Source organism: Thermobia domestica, chromosome 9 (assembly GCF_964235325.1).
Source record: "Thermobia domestica chromosome 9, izTheDome1.hap1.1, whole genome shotgun sequence".
Lineage (NCBI taxonomy): Eukaryota > Metazoa > Arthropoda > Insecta > Zygentoma > Lepismatidae > Thermobia > Thermobia domestica.
The window spans coordinates 280,180,619-280,201,435 of NC_137462.1; the positions used below are offsets into that span (position 1 = coordinate 280,180,619).

Genomic DNA, 20,817 nt, shown 5'->3' on the forward strand with positions numbered 1-20,817 from the left:
GTCAAACCAAGTCGTTTGCAGGCTTTTCTTCTGCAGGTTGTCTGCTGTTATTTTGAGCTTCGAGGTAGAATGCGGAATTTAATTTACCAATGAAAGAAATATTCAGAAAAAAAAATCTGTAATAAGCGGTTTTAAGAGGTTATTATTTTTCAATATTAAAGAAATGGCAATTTTCCTGGTTCTTTGTGATCCATATCCACTTTCTTCAAACCATAATTCATCTGCCCTCAATTTCCCTCACGCGTGGTTCCGGATTCTATCATCGCTGGAGCACATGTGGTTTAGATCTCACGTTAAGGCTCTAGGCACTCCACCTCTCATTTACACTGAAAACAGAGATTAAACTCCAGCAATTTACTTACACAGAAAGCTACAAATCAAAAGATATTTTATCGCAGAAACTAGCTAGTATCGTCCGATTCGTTGGGCACAGATAAAATTCAGTTGGACTTTTAATTAATTTTTGTTCGTCCCGAGAATTTGTGCTTTTTCTTGCATCTTTGTCATTGCCTAACAGTAAAGTGTACTCACTTGAAAGGGAGGCTACTAATTCTTGACGCGTAGACATTCTCGTCCCCCCTCCCCCAAATCCTAAGATAATGGTTCAATTATGTTCGCCATTTAGCATTATATAACATAGAAACTTTAATTTTGAACACGTGAAAGGCCAAGAATGAAAATTTAAATAATCGCGTACAACAGTGGCTCACAAACTTTTCTGAATAGCGGCACACTTTACTGAACGCTTACGACATGGACACTTATACGATATTTTAATTAATACTAATATAAATTATTATACTATTGTAAGACTGATAGTTTCTAAAGTTGTGTCTGTATTTACTGAGCAGTATTACTGCCGCTGGAGGCCCTGACTGATACACTTTATCCCAGGCCCGCAACCAAACGGGGGCTAGGGGGCCCTGACCCCCCTAAACTTTTCGTGGCCCCTACACACCTTAACACAAAATGGTGTTATTAATACGAAAATCACAATTTAGGTATTGTTAAGAGAATGTTTAATGACTTGCCGCCCCCTAACATATTCATGGCCCCCCAAACCTCTGTGGCTGGTTGCGGGCCTGCTCTATCCCAAAATTAATTTTGCTACGTAATTATTTGATGCTTCGGGAAATGAAAGTTACTATGTTTGACTTAATAACTCTTGAACCATTCGACCGATCTCGATCAAATATTTAACATAGATGAGGTTCGAGCGTGGAATGGTTTCTATCATTTCACTTGGATGGTTCAGTTTGGGGGAGATATATAAACATGATCGAAAATGACCGATATTAGTCTCCCAATTCATAGTTCTCGGGGTCGTTGATATGAGCAGTGACACTTCCGATGCCGTTTAAATCCAAATTCATCCCCACAACTTGGGAGAAGGATATATATATATATATATATATATATATATATATATATATATATATTATTACTAGTTTTTTTCTTATTTTAACCCAGGAAAGCGGGTAACTGACGATAGTGATTTTTAAATTTTAAAATTTCGCGTTATACCCTGTGTGACTGGGACACCATTGTATCGCGACACAAAGGTTGAAAACCCACTGGCGTGAAATCTTTCAGTTTTACGTCCCATAATTAGTGTTGTAAAAAAACGGTTTTTTTTCTGTGAAGTTTTTTTTTCAATAAAAAACATCGTTCTTTTTCATGTTTTTTTTTTCAAAAATCTGTTTTTTTTCTGGCAACTATTATTTATTGATTTATGTTGCAGATTATTGAAATAATCAACAGAACTTGAGTCGAAGCCCTCGTAACTTACAAATCGTTTGTTTCTTTGAACCTATACGAGCAAAATTGTGTGATTATTCCTTTCGGTCCCAGGTCATTTTTAGCGTTTTCCCACATTTCCAGTTAGTGACTTATTGCTCAAAAACTATTCATTCGATTGACATGGTTAAGGCCTTGTTTTTAAGAAAATGGATGTGGCTATTTTTTGGTATAAGTTGCATTGCAGTGTTGCCAACGGGTGGGAAATTATTGAGGGAAATGTAGGGGTGAAAATTTACAAAAAATTCCCTAACCGAATTTCAAAAAATTTTTGTATCTAGCACCACTGCTGCTATATGGGTTCAAGTCACCTAAACAAATCTTTGGTGTGTTGACAAGGTACAGTGAAATCCTGAAGTCGCTGGCTTCCATTCAAAGAGCGAAAGAAAAAATTCTGTCATACACATGAAATTTTGACACTTTTTACGCTTCAGAAGCAAAAATCAAATATGCCGGGGTACAGCTTCTCTAATTATCCTATTGAAACTTTTTATGCTGCGTTCTGTAGGGCAAAGAGGAAGCTTTCAGGTAGTGGTACGTTTGTTTTAATGTAGCCAGTAAGAGGGTAATAATAAAGGGGAAAAGGGAAATTTTCCGAATTTTTCACCTAATAGCGGGAATTAATTGTTTTGGCTGGAAACACTGCCATCAGACAGACGAAAACTATCTGAAAATAAACCGTAGTACTCCAAGAATATATCCTACAAGTATAATGGCGATATATAACAAAGTAAGCATGAAATTTTAAAAAAATCTCATTCTACCTCAGAAATTCACCATTTTCTTACCATTTCCAGAACATGGTTTATTATAAACCTAAACTGTACTTCCCCTAATTATTCTAGTGAACTTTTTATGGTGCGCTGTGTAGGCTGAGGATGAGGCTGTTAGACGCTGGTACATTTATTCGAATGAAGCCAACAAAGAGGAAATAATAGAAATAAAAAAGGGATTTTTTCCCAAAATTTGCCCCTAAAATCTGGAATTAAAATTTTTTGTGGCTAGCAACACTACTATCAGACACACGCAAACTATCTTAAAATAAGGTTTTTTTATCTCTCTAATATATCCTACAAGTATTGTGACGATATCTAATAAAGTAAGCATGTCAATAAAAAATGTCTCATTCTACCTTTAAAAAAAATCACAGTTATCTTTCCAATTAGAGAACAAGGTCCACTGTAAACCTCAACTGTACTTCCCCTAATTATCCTATTGAAACTTTATTTAGTGCGTTGTGTAGAGCAAAGACGAGACTTATAGATACTGGTACGTTTGTTCCGATATAGCCAACAAGAGGGAAATAATAGAGACAAAACATTAATTTTTCCAAAATTTCCCCCTAAAATCTGGAATTAAAATATTCTGTAGCTGGCAACTCTGCTACCAGACACGCAAACTATCTTAAATTAAACATTGGTACATCACTAATACATCCTACAAGTGTAATGGCGATATTTAAGGAACAAAGCTTCTAATTACCAAAAATATATTACGGTAAACAAAAAAGTAAGGAAAAACTAGAAAAATCAAGGGCTAGAACCTAAATACGAATTTTACGTGCGCCTCCTAATTACCCCATTGTAACGATCTGTACTTTCGTTTGTTAAGTAAGGACAAATGTTCGATTGGCGTAAGTTTACTTGCACTCGGACGTATAGGTACGGATTTATAAACAAAAATCTCGAATTTTTTGCCCAAATATAGGAGAATTATAATTTCCCTAATTGGCAACACTGCGCGCAGGCCCGTCCAATTGATGTCAACAGTTAGGTATCCATCCGAGGTATCTACCTGGCAAGTCTTAAGGATGGCTTTCTACAACGAAGGAAGCTACAAGGGAAAAAAATGTAAAGTAAATTCTCGAATTTTTGATTGGGGTGAAATTTGAGAAGGAAATTCGACACCAGAAGAAAAAGAAATTAATATGATAAACTATAGTCCAACCACATTTTGCAAGAATAATATCCTGATATCTTAATTAGTGTCCACACTGGAGCGGATTAAACAAGTGACACACCTGTTAGTGCCACTTTGGCCACCTGGGCCACCGAGTATACATTTGATTACATTTTTTTGACTACTAACTCGTGTTGTTGTTGTAGTTATAATCTCGACTAATAATAATATCGTTGTAAACAATAACTTTATAAGGAAAATTTTCTCTCCTTTTTACATCTTAGTTCCAACACTGTTGGTGAGAAATATATGGGTGTTTCAAAATAAATTTTGGGATTTTAAGTCTTCGTAGTACTTATTACATTTTACGTACAATTATAAGCAATACATCAAGTAAAAGAGCGCCTCAAACAGTCTTTGCTACAAGTGTTCAATGTGAGATTCATTCGTCACACGGCACACATTTAGTCGATAGGCGAGAAAGGCCCATAAACTTTCCACCATATGGCACAAAACACATTCAATTTAGGGAAGTTTCGTTTCAACTGTACCATCTCCTGAGGATTTACTGACGGCCAAATGCAAACATTATCAGTGTTCACATGAGCTCTTAGGTAAATGCCAATTACCACTGAAGACGACACGATCCAGAAAATCTTCATTGTTATGCAGCAATATTTCACTTGCGAAATTTGCACGTAAACCGTAGTCTGTAGGCTTTAGACCTGTAGCAACAGCAAACAATAAAGACGTAGCTGCAAGCGTCTCCTTAATATTCTTCACACAGACGGTTGCATTGTACAGGTTCAGTCTTTATTAAAACACAGAAAGCTTTCTGCTCTCTAGTCTCCATCTTTGCTACTTGCTCTTTCTAACGGCAGACAGAAGAAACAATGCATGTACATGCGTGCGTACAAAACTGTTTGAGTTGCTCTTTCATTTAATATAATATTTATAATTGTAAGTTAATTGTAATAGATACTACAAAGTTTCAAAACCCTAATATTCATTTTGAAACACCCTGCATTACTTCAAATTCAGTCATCCTTTATTCATGTCTTTTATCTACATATCATCAGGGTCGGTCCTAGTCAATTTGTCGCCTCGTGCAATGGCATAATTTGCCGCCTCTCCCTTTCTCCAGAAAGAACAAATCTTAAAAGTCATGATTTTAAGTATGCTACTCAAGCATGAACAACAAAGGTGAGGGTAAGCGCAGTCGCACTCAAAAAGGCTTAAATACTTACTAAAAATGCAATTCCGTTGTGTCTGTTTTTTTTCTTCTTTAAGTGTTAATCTATTATGATAGTAAAAGATAAAGCAAACACACCTGCAGAGGAAAGATGGTAATCCTTTTTATAGAATTCACTATCAAGCTTCAATCTCAATGTATCAGTTTGCAATTCCAGCGCAACTAGCTCTTTTATCTTTATTTCTTGATTTCTCTTCTATATCTGTTAACATTTTTAAAAAAACTTGTTTCTATGTTCAATGATAAGGAACTTGTTTCTGACAAAAACAAGATAGTTGTCATATTAAAACTGTGGTAACTTACTAAATGGAACAGATATTCACTACTATTCGAGAATTGAATTCTTGCATTTGACAACAATCAAGCAATTTGTGGTCGGATTTATTCGACCATTTGCTTTAGCATTGTCCATGTGGCCTTAAATTAATGCAACCTAAACATAATTTATGAATGTAGTATTCAAATAGAAGGTCAGCTTAGTGAATGTAACTACCATCATCATGAAGTCTATTTCCAACAAGAAATATTTAATTTAAATAATATACTTATGACAGATTTTGCCAGACCATCCAAGCTTGCCGTTCCACGCAAATGCACGTGTTACATATATTGGCGTATTTAGGGGGCTTCCGGGCTTGAGCCCCCCCCCCCGAAATCTTATTTACTATAGTAAAGTATATGAAATATCTTGCAGAATTTTCACATTTTCAGGCAAAGCCCCTCCCGAAACAAATTCGTAAATACGCCACTGCATATATGGTAGAGCCGGCTCTGCATATATATATATCTTGACAAATTATTTATATATGACAGAAAAATACTATTAGGCAAATTAGTATTATTTTTTACCTTTAGACAAGTTATTGAAATTTTATACTGTTCGTGACATTATTTTCGTACTTATTAAAGGCCTTCTTTCACGAAAAAACAAAATTTCATTTCTACTTTTATTTCTTAGTTGATATTGATGAAAACTGCTGAAACCCGAATTGTTAATAGGTATGGTATTCATGTAAATTGTAAAATATTTGTAGCGTATCAGTATCTATCGTTTAATTTATGTTGCATTTTACGGTGATTACAGCTACATAAAAATATTTCATACTTAAATAGACGTAAGATGCATTACAAATGACTATTTGAAAAAAAACGAAATTTAGAAAAAAAACGAGAGGCAATGTTTTTTTTTCTAAAAAAAAACGTACATTTCTGAAAAAATACGAACCGTTTTTTTTTCTATTTACAACACTACCCATAATTATGCTCTGTATGTTAAAGGAGAAGGATGAGTAATGAACGTGGTTCTCAAAGAACTGGTGGGATAATAATGTGAGAGTAAATTAGAAAACTCTCGAGAGAATTTTCGGACTCTCATCGTGGAATCGAGCCAGGAATTCCTTCGATCAGAAATGAGTGTTCTACCATTGAGCCACAGTTGATTGCTGTTACTTACATTAATTATAGTTAGCCAGTAGCATCTCTTTATGTTCCTGTCCGTCCTAAACTCAAGTTATTCTTCCTTAATTTTGTTGTTTAGTCTTTGATCAGTATTAGAAGCATTTTTTTTTTTTTTAAGCGTGACATAAGGCTCTGTAGTTCAATTTCTTAAGTAGTAGTATCATTGCTGTCTTCAAGAAACTTCACCTATTCTCTCGTCTCCTATATTTCATTAGAAATTGAAAGCATTTTACCTTCTCTTTAGTATTGATCACGAGATAAGAAATTTACAGTCTCGTCTCACGAGAAGGCCTTTGTAAAGTTGGGAGGTGACGTCAAACAATTATTCTCTTCTCGCTTTCGAGACATCATATTTCAGTGTAACGTCCCACGATTATGCCCTTTACGCTTAGGAAAGCAATGATTAATGCTGTTGAATGAGGAAGAATTGGTGGTGTGAGATTACGGAAGGAAACGTGGGTACCCCGAGAAAACCCATAAACATGGTGTTGTCTACCACAAACTTTCTTGGCCGGAGAATTCAACAATGGACCCCACGCACCAGAGGTAAGCGCTTTACCACTGAGCCACCGTGCAGTGAGGAATTCAATATAACTTTTAAGACCATTTTTGTGCTAAAAATTATGCTAAACAGTTACCCACATGTTTGTCTCATTGAATTTAACTTGAAAGCATTTGATTTGAAAGGTTCTGTTATTGTACTGCTTTATGCAGACCGTCCTTCTACAGGCGTTGAGCTGCGGGTGAAGAACAACAAAGATAATGGTGAAGATATGCAATGTTGTTGTTGTCTTCCGGAAAATGTCACGTAGTGAGGAGAAAAAGATGGAAAAGAATAAGTATGGACTAAAAAGTTACAGAAAATAAACCAAAATATCCCTTAAAAAGAAACCAGTTTTACAGAGCCTAGATGTCAGAGTTTTGTAAATTTGAAAATATACTTTTGTACTTTAAAGTAGCTAAACCTGCGCTCTCTACACAGCGAACCATTCGAATATGAGCCTGAATCTTGTCATTCCTCATAACACCTGTACATGTCCCTTTACAGACACAAGTGAAGGACGTCTTGATAAAAATCGGCAAGGGGTGTCATAAAGGGGAGACTTTCTCGATTATTTTTTCAATATCTTGCACCGTTTGCAAGATTTGAGCCTACTTCCGGTTGGAGTTTCTAATTCGTGTACCAGTGTTTACTTTTTTCTTGCATGCAGTATGTAATATGCAAATACATTATACAAACAATTAATTATAATGTCAGTGATGTACCGTGTTTATTGAGTAATTCATCTTAGACTGGAGAAATGGTTATCCTTGGCTATGAAACAAACGCCTGAGATATATACACAACCCCTATATACAACTGTTTACTGTTGGAATGTATAACTCGTAGGATATGATGCTTTAGGTTTTTTTTTTTTTTTTTTTAAATTTCAACACCAGGTGTACCCGTAAAAATGTAATAAAGAAATGACGGCCATGTGTTTTAAATATTCAATTAGAACTGGACAATCTACGCAAAATTTACAATCGATCAGTGAAAAGTCATCTGATTCGCCTGTAGTTCGCGAGATCTCGTTGTCGAAAGGATTGGCCACAAATATATAGTTTAAAAGAACTCCAGAGATAGCAGCACAATTGATTTGCATTGATTTTGGAAAAGGCTTATTAAAATACAAAGGCTTTGAACAATAATTTAAAAAGTAAACTTTGAAGAAGATCTATTTAAATAATTTATTAAATCTATCTAGATCTTTTAATAAAGATCTATTTAAAGTACACATAGTTTAAAATATTTGTCTTTATTAAAATTAAAATCACAAAAAACCGTAAATCAAAAGTTTGAAATTATAAGTTAGAAGTTGGAGCTATGGCATTTATATTGGTTTTGTAGCATATATTGAAATTTACATTATCGAATTATATTTGAGATTTCCGTAGTTGTTATGTATATATGTATACACATTGAATTATCTCGTATGCTTCCCTGTATTTAAATGGGAAGCACAGGAGCTAATTGCCTCTCCTGAGATAGAATAAATGATATATTAGATAAGTTCCCTTCTCGTACTTCGAAGCGATCTCTCTCTCTCTCCCATATATATATATATATATATATATATATATATATATATATATATATATATATATATATATATATATATATATATATATATATATATATATATATATAATATAAAATTGAAGAAGTTCGCTGAAGTCTACCCGATCGATCTCGATCAAGTTTTTAACGTAGATGGAGTTCTGGCCTGGGAACGTTTCTATCTATTCACTTTGACGTTAGAACTTAAGGGAGGATAACATATACGAGGGTCATTTAACTCGAACTTGCAACACTGCTACGATTGGAATGTCGTGTGGGCAGGAGACAAATGACGAACGTAGTGTGTTCCGTGGGGAACCGGTCAAAACCCCCACAGCCAAAACCCCCACACTCAAGAAATGTCAAAACGCCCACACGATCGGTCATAACCCCCACACAAATGGACAAATCTCCCAAATACACGAACGGTCATAACCCCCACAGCCAAAACCCACACACTGGTAGACGGTCATAACCTCCAACGGTCATAACTCCCACACAAATGGACAAAACAGCCACACATACCAACGGTCACAATCCCCACATAAATGGACAAAACCCCCACACAAATGGACAAAACTTCCACATGCAGAAATAGTCACAACTGCCACACAAATTGACAAAACCCCCATACTCATGTATTGCCCTTGTACTTTTTAATAACATTTTTTATTCCACTTAAACTGATGTTGCAACTATTCTTCTTGGGCGTCATAAAGAGCCACAACAAAGACGTGAAATGACGATCATTTCAGAGTGTGGGGGATTTATCCGATTTTGTGGGAGTTTTGTCCATTTATGTGGGGATTATGACCGTTGCTATGTGTGGCTGTTTTGTCCATTTGTGTGGGGGTTATGACCGATTGTGTGGGCGTTTTGACATTTCTTGAGTGTGGGGGTTTTGGCTGTGGGGGTTTTGACCGTTCGTGCGTTTGGGAGATTTGTCCATTTGTGTGGGGGTTATGACCGATTGTGTGGGCGTTTTGACATTTCTTGAGTGTGGGGGTTTTGGCTGTGGGGGTTTTGACCGTCCGTGCGTTTGGGAGATTTGTCCATTTGTGTGGGGGTTATGACCGTTTGTGTGGGTGTTTTGACATTTCTTGAGTGTGGGGGTTTTGGCTGTGGGGGTTTTGACCTAGACCCGTTCCGTGGATGTATACGGGTCAGTTCAACGCTGCTGCGGTCCCATATTACAGTGTGTGTGGCGGGTAGACATTGTTAAAGTGATTGTTGTGTGAAATACCGTCCTAACGAAATGTTCACGTGCAGAACAGTGTGTGTTTATGAAATTCCAGGTGGCACGAGGGCGAAATGCTAAGACGATTCACAGTGGATTAGTAGAGGTCTGTGGTGAAGCTGCTGTACCGTATCGGACAGTGGCGAGATGGGTTGCAGCATTTAAGGCGGGATGACAATCAACAGACAAAATGCACGGTGGAGGGCATATGCGAATGGCTATAGACGAAATTCATCTTGCAAGACTATGGACACTGCTTGACGGTGATCGTCGCTGGGTTTGTAGTGAATTGGCGCAGGAGCTGAACATTTCTTCCGGATCAGTGTTCCGCATGCTAACACAAGATCTTGGCATGCGGAAAATCGCGGCTAGATGGGTACCCCATGCTCTGACAGAGGTTCAAAAGTGGGATAGGTGTGAATGTGCGCGCCTACACCTTCAACGTTATAGTGAGAAAGGTGATGACTTCTTGCATCGCATTATTACAAGTGACGATACGTGGGGAAGATCCTACGAGCCTGAATTGAAACGTTAATCGAGTGAATGGCGCCACCCAGAATCTCCATTACCAAAAACGCTTAGGCAAGAGCCAGCAAACGTGAAGGTGATGATGATGATATCATACGACCACTAAGGCATTACCTTGTAACATCAAGTTCCACCCGGCGTTACTGTCAATGCTGCATACTATGCTTCATACCTCCGTCATCATTTGCGACCAGCATTGCGGCGCAAACAGCCACATTTCCTGGAGTCTGGACCAATTCTCCTACACGACAATGCCAGATGCCATACAGCAAATCCAGTACAGACTCTGTTACGCCGATGGGGTTTGGAGGTACTAGTGTAACCGCCATAATCCCCGGATATAAGCCGCTGCGATTTTGATCTTTTCCCAAAAATGAAAGAACCTCTCAGGGTCAAACGTTTCAGAGACATCCCCAGCATTGTCCGTGCCTTAGGGCGCACTGTCAACACCCTCTCACAAAGTGGGGCTTTGACAGATATTCAACGGCTACCAGACATCTAGCGAAGGGTTCAACAGGCTGGCGGAGACTACATCGAAGGACTTTAAGCTTCTTGAGGTGAGTGATTCACTTCATTCCATTTCACAACTATGTTGCCACTTCGAGTCAAATGACCCCAAATGAGATAATATAAACTCTTGAACCACCCGACCGATCTCAATCAAATTTTGAACATAGATGAGGTTTGGGCGTGGGATGGTTTTTATCATTTGACTTTGACGGTAGAACCAACACAGGGAGGAGGAGATATATAAAAATCAATCTATATGAAACTGCTGCAACTTAGGGATGTAGGAGGGGGAGAAACATTTAAAAATGATCGAAAATGACCGATATTAGTGTCGAATCTATAGTTTTCGGGAAGTGAACAGTGACACTTTCGATCCCATTTAAATCCATCCCACTAAAAACAAAAACAGCATATTTTATGGGTACCAAACATATGAGGTAAGGAGTTTTGAATTTAAAATTTTTATTTTAACCCAGCGAAGCAGGTAATCGATGCTAATATATATTATTCTTTATCAACTTATTATATATCAGCTCACAAACTCTTCTCCAGTAAAAGAGCTCCTTATACTGCTCGTTTAAGTGTTTGGATTACTTTGTTTTGTGTTTAGTGAATATGAGTCACACTCTATAATCGAAATTTGTCAAGGTGAAAGGAAGTTTAAAAATCTCGAACACACACATACAGACAGTTGTTGCTGCTTTACCAAGGAGAAAATTAAGCTTCAAATGACCTTCGTGCAGTTATTACAACAGTATAGTAAGTTGGTTACTGCATGCCTTAATACCTCTTGTAATTGGTAGTTATGCATTTACGTATAATTTCGTTTTTTTATTAATCACTTTTTAAAACATTATTACATATTGTTAATTTTTTGTAATTAGTAGTTGACCGAACAATAGCACGGTATTTGAGAGATTTTGAGCATTCATTTTTCATTCTATATATTTGCAATTTGCTTCGTAATATTTGCCATACAAATAACTCATTACTCACACATATGATAAATTGAATCTTTAATGACAGTATTATGATAAACAATTTTAATTAAAATAAATACAAAGATTCAAAGTTTATTACACTTTAAACGTCAAGTAAATATAACAAGGTATTTTATTCCCAATACACTCAAAAACCCCATAAGAGAAGGTAAGGTGGGCTATGAATTTCTCTTCTATAGTAATTATATCTGGGTACTCTAGTACAATGATTCTCAAACTTGTTGTTACTGTGACCCACATTAAGTAATAAAAAAAATATTTTGTGACCTACTTACTGTTATTCAAATACACATTCACATTATACGTAATGGTGGTGTATTTCAAAGCAATTAAATTTTGTAGATCATATTTCTAATTCCAGTTCGTTCAATAACAGTCCGTATGAGTGATTAATATGAAATTTATTTGGGAATGTTGTGAACACCCCGAGCGACCACAAATGTTACAAAGTAAAGCTCAATGGTTAAATTTTAATAAATCAAAATTTAGTTGGTTTCTTTTATATCTATCGTAAATATCTCACTTTCAAACTAAATTGTAATGTAAATTTATGAATGCAATGATCCTGCCTCTACGAGAATATGTCGGCGATGGTCAAGCAAGTGCAATGTAAATTTCTTTTTCAATAACTTTATCATATGAAATTGTACGCACGTGCAAAAAGGATTAAAGGGTTTCCATAGAAAGGTAACACAGAGCTGACACTACTCCCGACGCAGTACCCTACCCTGTGACAGATTTTGACTCACCCATTCTCTTTCCATCCTAACACAGCATCTCTACTGACTGTACAACAGGGCAGGGCTCTGAATAACCACTTACTCTTCACCTCATTAACAAACACTTTCAATTTTCATTTTCTGAATAGTACTTCACAACGTATGTTTCTGCATCAAAATAAATTTTTCATAATTAAAAGGGAAAACTTCTCGCGACCCACCTAAAAACGGTCCGCGACCCGCCGATGGGTTGCGACCCACACTTTGAGAAACACTTCTCTAGTGTATATATATATATATATATATATATATATATGCCAGTCTTCGCGGTAGAGAATATTCAATTTTCCAGCTACAATAACAAGCGGAGAAGGCAAATATCGTCGAGTTAAGGCTTTGAAGGTGGTCGGGCGGACGCTGTTTGAAATCTTGATCAGTAAGTGTATATTTAAGGTATCAGTGACTAGTTTTAGTAATAAATAAAGCTATGTCTGAAGTTAACCAGTTTAACTATACCAAATAATGGCCCTATATCATTTGGTGTAAATATTTTGCAAAGGAATAAAGGCATATTCTGTGAAATCATTTAGATTTTAAATCTACACTGTACTGTAGATATCACATGGAGTTCATTTTCCCTTTATTTTATAATGTTTATTGCTTGTAGATATGTGCTTTTTATAAATGTGTTTCGATGTCAAGTACTCAACTTGATCTATAAATTTTTAACGAACTTAAAAAGTTCATTATTGAATTTTGTCTGAGAGTCTTGCAATTTTTTTAATTTTGAGCCCTCCATTCGATAGATCAAAAACTATCTGAAAGAAATGATGGAATTTTTCGCGTCATTCTTACCGTTCCCGAGATATTGGCTTAAAAAGTTCTGATGTCGGGAGATTTAAGGAACTTATCTCTGGAACCGTAAGTCATAGAGAGATCATGTTGGTGTTGATCAATACCTAAGAGGATGGTGAACATTATGGTACCAAATACTAACCGGTGGCTACTGTCTAACTGGTCACCGTTCCCGATATTGGCCAAAAAAGTTCTGATTTTGGGAGATTTAAGGAGCTATATCTTGGGACCATAAGTCATAGAGATGGTATTTTGCGAAGTCCTCCATTTTGAGCATGTGTCTTCGTAAAACATCATATCGTAGAACGTTTTAACAGAACTCTTCAAAAAACATGTGGAAAAAAAATTAGTACTGAAGGAAATTATAAATGGATAGATTACAAGAATTGTTTGAGTATAATAATAAAGTACCGTACATAGAACAATTGGTATAAAGCCTGTAGAAGTTAATAAGAAAAAATAATTCTTTTTAAGCAGGGCCGTGCCGTGGAAAATCAGCGCCCGGGGCGAGAGTGTACGGCGGCGCCCCCATACATATATTCCAAGCAATTTTTCCTATCTTTTTTTTCTCCCGAATTTTTCGCCCCCCTTACTTCGGCGCTCGGGGCCGTCGCCCCGCTCGCACTCCCCCCCCACGGCACGACCCTGCTTTTTAAGTTCGTTCTGGCAATGCTCATGGAGTAGCTATTCTCAACTGGTTAAATTCTTGTTCCCTTACAGTTATCCTGCATCTTCATTCTATTTCTGTATTTAATCCCCTCGGATTTCCAGTTTCCATACATTCTTAAACCACAGTGGAAAGAAGCTGTTCATTCTATCTCTATTTCACTGACCTAGTAACTTCACTCTGCTTGGAAAGGCAAACGGGCTCCAATCTGCTTTGTGGCAGAATATTCACATATACGTATTATTAAGAATATGATAAGGGGACATGTTAATATGCGTTGTATACAAGTGGAATGTAAGAAGAAACTTTGCACTGAAAGTTACAAGAAACTAAAAATTGAAATTTACTAGTAAGACGATTTTGACCATTTTGGAAAAGAGATTTAAACCTGATTTAACGTTGTTCTGTTAGTACTCCTCTAATTTGTTACACGTTCTTAAATATCTACTAACAATGGTAACATGTTATTTTCCGCCAAAAAAAAATGTTAAAATTATTCGTAATAACAGTGTTTGGGTGTAAATGAACCATAATACTTTTTCATTATTCAAATGATTTTGCATTAAACAGTTAAAAAGGAGTTTGTTAGTAATGAAAGTGACATTATTCGAAGTCATCTAAATATGTTGTAGAGAAAGCGAGAAGAAACACGAAAGTCAACAGCGAAGAACGAAGCCCACTTCCACGCTGAGCTGCTCATGTGAGTAAAATCCCTTTGCACACAACTGGAGGCGTCTACACCACATTCACAAAGAAAGAAAGGAAGATCAAAACTTACAACAGTGAAATATTGTTTGAACTGAAGTACCAGTCACAGATGTATATATTGTCAGCAATAGGACAAAGAAAATTCAGGCGTGTACAATCCTTTTATGTGAGTCTTAAAAAATCCAAAATATATCCGTATTAGTAATTGTTCCTGGTTAGAATTTTATTGAAACATTCCCAAACTTCGTACAAAAGAGGAAATTTTCTTATTTTATATATAAATAAAATCCACCCCAGAGTTTGGAGCTCTTAAAGGTAGCTCTAAGTAGCAGTATTACAACCCACCGCCCCCTCCCAGAAGTCCGTCCTGGATCCGCCCCTGCCTAAAATTGTGATATTTAACATTTGCCTTGTGGTTCTATTTGATTGAGTATTATTATTATTATTATTTAAATAAAAGACCCACAATTAGCGATGCAATTAGGCTAGTTGTCGCCCGGGACAAGAACTCTCCTTAGCGCTCCCTCCCCCTGACCAATCAAACCAAAACGCTCCCCTGTTACACCTGATATTAGCATTACACAGTAATTCTCCTATTCCATTTTTACTCCTATCCTTCAAGTGCTAAAGCATGATTTCAAAATTGGAATACATAATTTAATTTTTAGCACAAGATAGAACACCAAACTAATTAGTATTTGATTGCCAAGTAATGTGAGAGTAGCATGCTTGACACATTCTTATAGTCTTATCATAAAAACGGGGCCGCGGTGGCTCAGTGGTAGAGCGTTCACCTCTGGTGCTAGGGGTCTCTGGTTCAAAGCCTGCTCCCGCCAAGTGAACTTTGTGATGGACAAACACCGTGTTCGTGGGTTTTCTCGGGGTTCTCCCGTTTCCTCCCACTTTCTTCATTCCGCCATTTCATTCATTACTCATCATCACCGTCTCTTTTAGCCTAACTGGCATTATTGTGGGACGTAAAACTCAAAAGATTTCATTTCATTTTTATCATAAAAACTGCAAATCACAATGTTTTTGGAATTACATCGTAATGTGCATATGTGTAGAATGAATGAACAGTCTGTTGCTTTAGAATAGAATATTTAATTATGCCAAACAATCAAACTGTTGTCTCGAGTATTAAATTCGGATATTATGCAAATCTCTTAAATCGATGTAAGTTAAGTGGAAACACGAAAAGCTGGAACTAAAATTTATTTTGCGGGCTCTTTTGGCTGCAAAGGTTGTTACAACGTCCTCTAAAGATAGCTTTGAAGCTAACTTATGCTGTATGGATATGATCCTAAGGTTGGTGAGTCGTTATTGTCCTGTTAAATTTCTGAGGTAATATTTTATGATCTTTAGTTTAATAAAACTTCTTTTTCCTTATAGTGAAAATAAATGTTTGCCCAGTTTTGCGTCCCCCTCAATACTGCGCCTGGGGCAAAGCTCCGTTTGCCCTTCCCAACTTAGTTACGTCACTGCCACTTAGGTATTATATACTATAGTTGAGAATCTTAGGCATGTATGGATTATACAGTTCCGTAAGATAAATATTGTGGTAGTATCATGTCAATTAACAAAAGAGGTTGACATGTAAAAATCGAAAACAACCGATATTAGTGTCAAATCCATAATTCTCGAAGTCTCTGAGATTCATAATTACAATCTCGATAGTGTTAAAGTCTAAGTTCAGCCTCCATGAAAAATAAAACGCCTCAAATGACTGAGATTAGTGTCGAATCCATAGTTTCGATTCCTGAAGCTTATTAGGTTACAATCACGATGACATTTAATCGCAAGTTTAGGCATGAATGGTTATATCAGCTGGATTTTGAATTGATATGGCAATGGTGAAGGTATTGCTCGCACATCTATATAGTATACTTGATGAATATATATTCAAGCGTAACTTCGGAACGTCTGGAGCAATGGTAAACATGTGACCTTCAATCTGGAAAAAATACTGTGGGAGTAAGACACCCCAAGGGGTGGAAATGTTAAAATGCAAAACGACTGATATTAGTGTTGAATTCATAGTTTTCGGGATTGGGAAAACGTCTCTCAAGTTTGAAATGACTTTTGGAACATAGATAGTACTCACTTCAAGCTGGTTTCTTTAATCATATCAACTTGATTAATAGCGTATTTTGTGAGGGTATGGGGCCGCGGTGGCTCAGTGGTAGAGCGTTCACCTCTGGTGCTTGGAGTCCCGGGTTCGATCCCAGCCCCCGCCAAGTGAACTTTGTGGTGGACAAACACCGTGTGCGTGGGTTTTCTCGGGGTTCTCCCGTTTCCTCCCACTTTCTTCATTCCACCATTTCATTCATTGCTCATCATCATCGTTTCCTTTAGCCTAAACCGGCATAACCGTGGGACGTAAACCTCAAAGGTTTTATTTCTTTTTTGTGAGGGTATGGTATTTTAATATTTACGCCAAAAGTAGAGTATCTTCTATATTTTGATTATTACACTTTTATTGAAATAAATATTCTAAGAGGAAAGTGGTTTCAAATATTTCCCACAAACCTATTCACCCCGTGCGAAGAACAAGCGTTTGGATTCGTTATTTATATATTTATTATTTACGAACACAATTCCAGATACAGCTGAACGCCACTTTACACTGGTGTATCTAACAAATCTATAAATGTTACAATAGTGACTATTGCGATCCGCAAACTTTGTGACGGATAAAACAATGTGCTTCTCTTGTGTTTGCGGTGCCTTTATCATAATACCAATGATTAGAACAACTTGCATTTCTTAGTTGGCCTTCCTCTGTTTATTTAAATATAACAATTTTCCTTTTATTATGATCTCAACTATTATAAACACTACTGTCGGCTCCAAATGACAGGTTAAAGAAGCAGTACAAAATTATTCTTGAAATAACATGTTTGATACTGCAAGGATGCGATGACGAAAAATTACGATAAAAAATGTCCACGCTGTAACACAACGGCACTATGCTTTCGGCAGCTTAAAATCTCCAACTAGTAGCAGAAATTCTGAGAATTCCGTAATAACTTCTAGAAATTTTAAATTCCCTCACTCTTCCAGGATATCTCGCTTACCTTGCCACTAACACAAATCTCCTCATAAGAAAGAGTAACCCAAAAATTCATGTCGTTTTTTTTTTAATTTTTAACGCTGATCCTTCTTTTTATTTCATTTTGTTTCATCCTTCCTTATTTTTTTCATTTCTGATCTCGAAGGGGGGGGGGGGGGACGGACACCCCGTTGGCTAAGTGTCTGTATATACCCTTACTTTTACATTACATATACTGCAGCATGTTTTTGCGTGATCAGTCTCTAAATGAGTCAGATTGAATAGAATACCACATTAAAATATAACATTTACGTATTGTGACCATTTGAATAGGTAGAAAACGTTACTTTTGAAATTATGAACATGCTGTGTTATAGAAGATAAATTAACTGGATTATTTTATATACCTTGATAATTTAGCAGGATTGAGATTTATATCATGCATGCTTAAGTTGCAAGAAGTGATCCATGAAACAGATAATGCATTGTAAGAGAATTACAATTGGAATAAACATATGCTGCATTGAGAATATGCGATATATTCAGTATAAAATGTGCAGGTAATATTCTAAATTCACCTCTAGTAAAGAATAAGTAAAGCAACAATTTTTGAGTTTTCAATTTTTATACTGAACATTGTGGTGTAAATTAAGAATAGCTGAGTAAGATGCAGGTTCGTGACTAGCCCAATTTCTTACTGGGCAGAAATTAATGATATGGGCAAGTTTTTACTTTGATCATTTCATTTAATGATTCGTCCAATCAAGAGATTCGTAGAAAACTAAGGCATATTTTTGGATTTAGGGGGCCAGAATTTTTTGAGTTAAAATTTCTTTCTTAGTATATTTTCTGTTGCTTCAGTTTAGGTTATTTTCGGTTAGGTTACCTTTGTATGCCCCCTCCCCCCGTTCCAAGACTATCCTGGGAACTAGTTCCTCGGAACAATTCATGAAGTATCACTAAGAACCAGTTCCTCACCTCACCTAACCTATCCAACAACATGTCACCAGTAACGAATTTAGAACGGATAGCCTACGTTCTCAAAACCGGAGCCTAAAGGTCCAAATCACTGAATCGAATGAAATAAGCAAAGTGAAAACATGTCCGGCATACGTTTAGTTTTGGGGAGCCACCCTTCTATGTTAAAATTACGATTCGGATTGGGTTAGGTTATGTTTAACCAATAGGGTTAAATTACAAAGTTGGGCGTCCGTTTCCATCAAAATTTTTAAAATTTACAGGAAAGATATTGATAATTTGATCGTTTGTGTGCTTGATAATATATGAGAGTCTCGAAAAATCTGTTTATTTGTTACATATAAGCGGTTATAAACATGGGACTATACGGCGAGCGGAGGGAACTACTTGGCGCAAGGGAACCGAACAGTTGCATTGTGGGAAAGAAACGAGCATTTATGTTATCAACATGGCGAATGTACAAGGGCAGTGAACTAACAATTTTAACATTTGTGAAGCAACACGTTGATAACGAGCAAAATCTTTTAAAAGTTTGTGAAGAGCACGGACTAATGAACCTAATAACAAATTGCAGAAAGTATGGAAAGAAGATAACATCGAAAAAAACGTGGCGAAAGCGGACGCCCAACTTCGGAATAAATGCCAATAGTTGCACCAATGTATATTCATGTACGCTTACCAATAGTCCCTACAGCCTTGGACATATTTCGCGTCTTATGTAACGTATTTTATTCCATTGACTTCTTAAGTTACACAGGGATGATAGATATACCCTTATGTAACATCAACTCTCTTCTGCATTTTTTTCCTGAACTAAATTAATATTAAAAGAAGAATAACAGGTTTGAAGGAACACCACAAAACTATTTATTATTTATGAGATCTGACACGGAGCTGTAAATTCTTTCCAGCTTATATTGTCGATTGCTCATTTTTGAACATATCTTTATTTAAACAGACAACTGGAAGTTTAATCTGGGTTGAATATGAACGCTTGGGCCCCGTGGCCATCTCGTACCTGCTGGCATGCTCTATAGTTGATATGTGTTCGCAGTTAACGCTCTGTTACTTGATGTACAGGGTAGCCACAAAGTCCTGTTACCCATGAAAGTAACAGAAACCACCAAACGTACGTAAATAACTATACGGAAAGAACTCAGTGACATGAGCAACAGTGCTTTTGAGAAACTTTTATTGAGAAGAGAAACATTAAGTGTCCAAAGAATTAGTCTGTTGACCATCATACTCATGACAAAGGATAATACACCGCCATGTTCTGTGCGACATTTTGCGGAGCATTGTAGGTGTAATTTGGGTGAAAGCCTTGTTTCACAGCTTCTGTCAGTTCGGCAGTGGTATCATAACGGTTTTATGCAACGATGTCCTTTTTGAACCCCTTAGCACATTATCACAGATGGTGAGATCTGGGCTTCGTGGTGGCCAGGCAATGGTGCCGCCAGATCTGGATTACCACGACCAATCCAACGCCCAGGAAAGACTTCCGTAAGATATTAGTGTACGGCGAAGGCATAATGGGCCTCATCGTGCTGAAATCAACATGCCCAGGTATCGCTAGTGATTCACAACATCGTCGAAAAAGAACGTCCCAAACACGCGTCTGCTGTCCACACCTGCCCTTATCACATGCGGGAGATCCTGTTCCAATTCTTCATAAAAGTGTGGATTGTCCTTGGACCAAAAGACCACATTGCGTGCGCGAGAATTCCTGTAAATTGTACACTCATCGGTAGAGATCGCGTTGCCGCGTTTTCGTATTGTGCCGAACGTCTGAAGGAATGCCGCACATGCTCCACTCTCCAAAACATGTCTGATTCTGATAATTCTTGCACGGAAGTTGGTCGATATGGGTGCAGGCCTACTTATTGTTTCATATTCTTTTGCATAGTCGACTGGTGTATACCGAGTTCCGCAGATCGCTTACACGTCGACTTCTGCAGCGATCTCTCCACGGACGCCGCGACGAAACGACATTTTTCAGCGCATGTAGATGGTCTGTCACTTCTTTCCTTATCCTTCATACTTCTTGTGACGAAT

General features: G+C 37.0%; 1 protein-coding gene across 6 annotated transcripts in view; it reads left to right on the forward strand.

Annotated features, from left to right (window-relative positions):
• The window catches only part of DAAM (disheveled-associated activator of morphogenesis-like protein), a 254,175-nt gene that overhangs the window by 128,779 nt on the left and 104,579 nt on the right, over positions 1-20,817 (forward strand). Inside the window, exon 1 of one of the 6 annotated variants that reach the window (XM_081726070.1) lies at positions 18,206-18,344. The exons of the other annotated variants lie outside the window; for them this stretch is intronic. The gene's annotated coding sequence lies outside the window, so the exon portion shown is untranslated. Of the gene's footprint in view, positions 1-18,205; positions 18,345-20,817 lie in introns of those variants that run through there. 6 annotated transcript variants of the gene reach the window in all.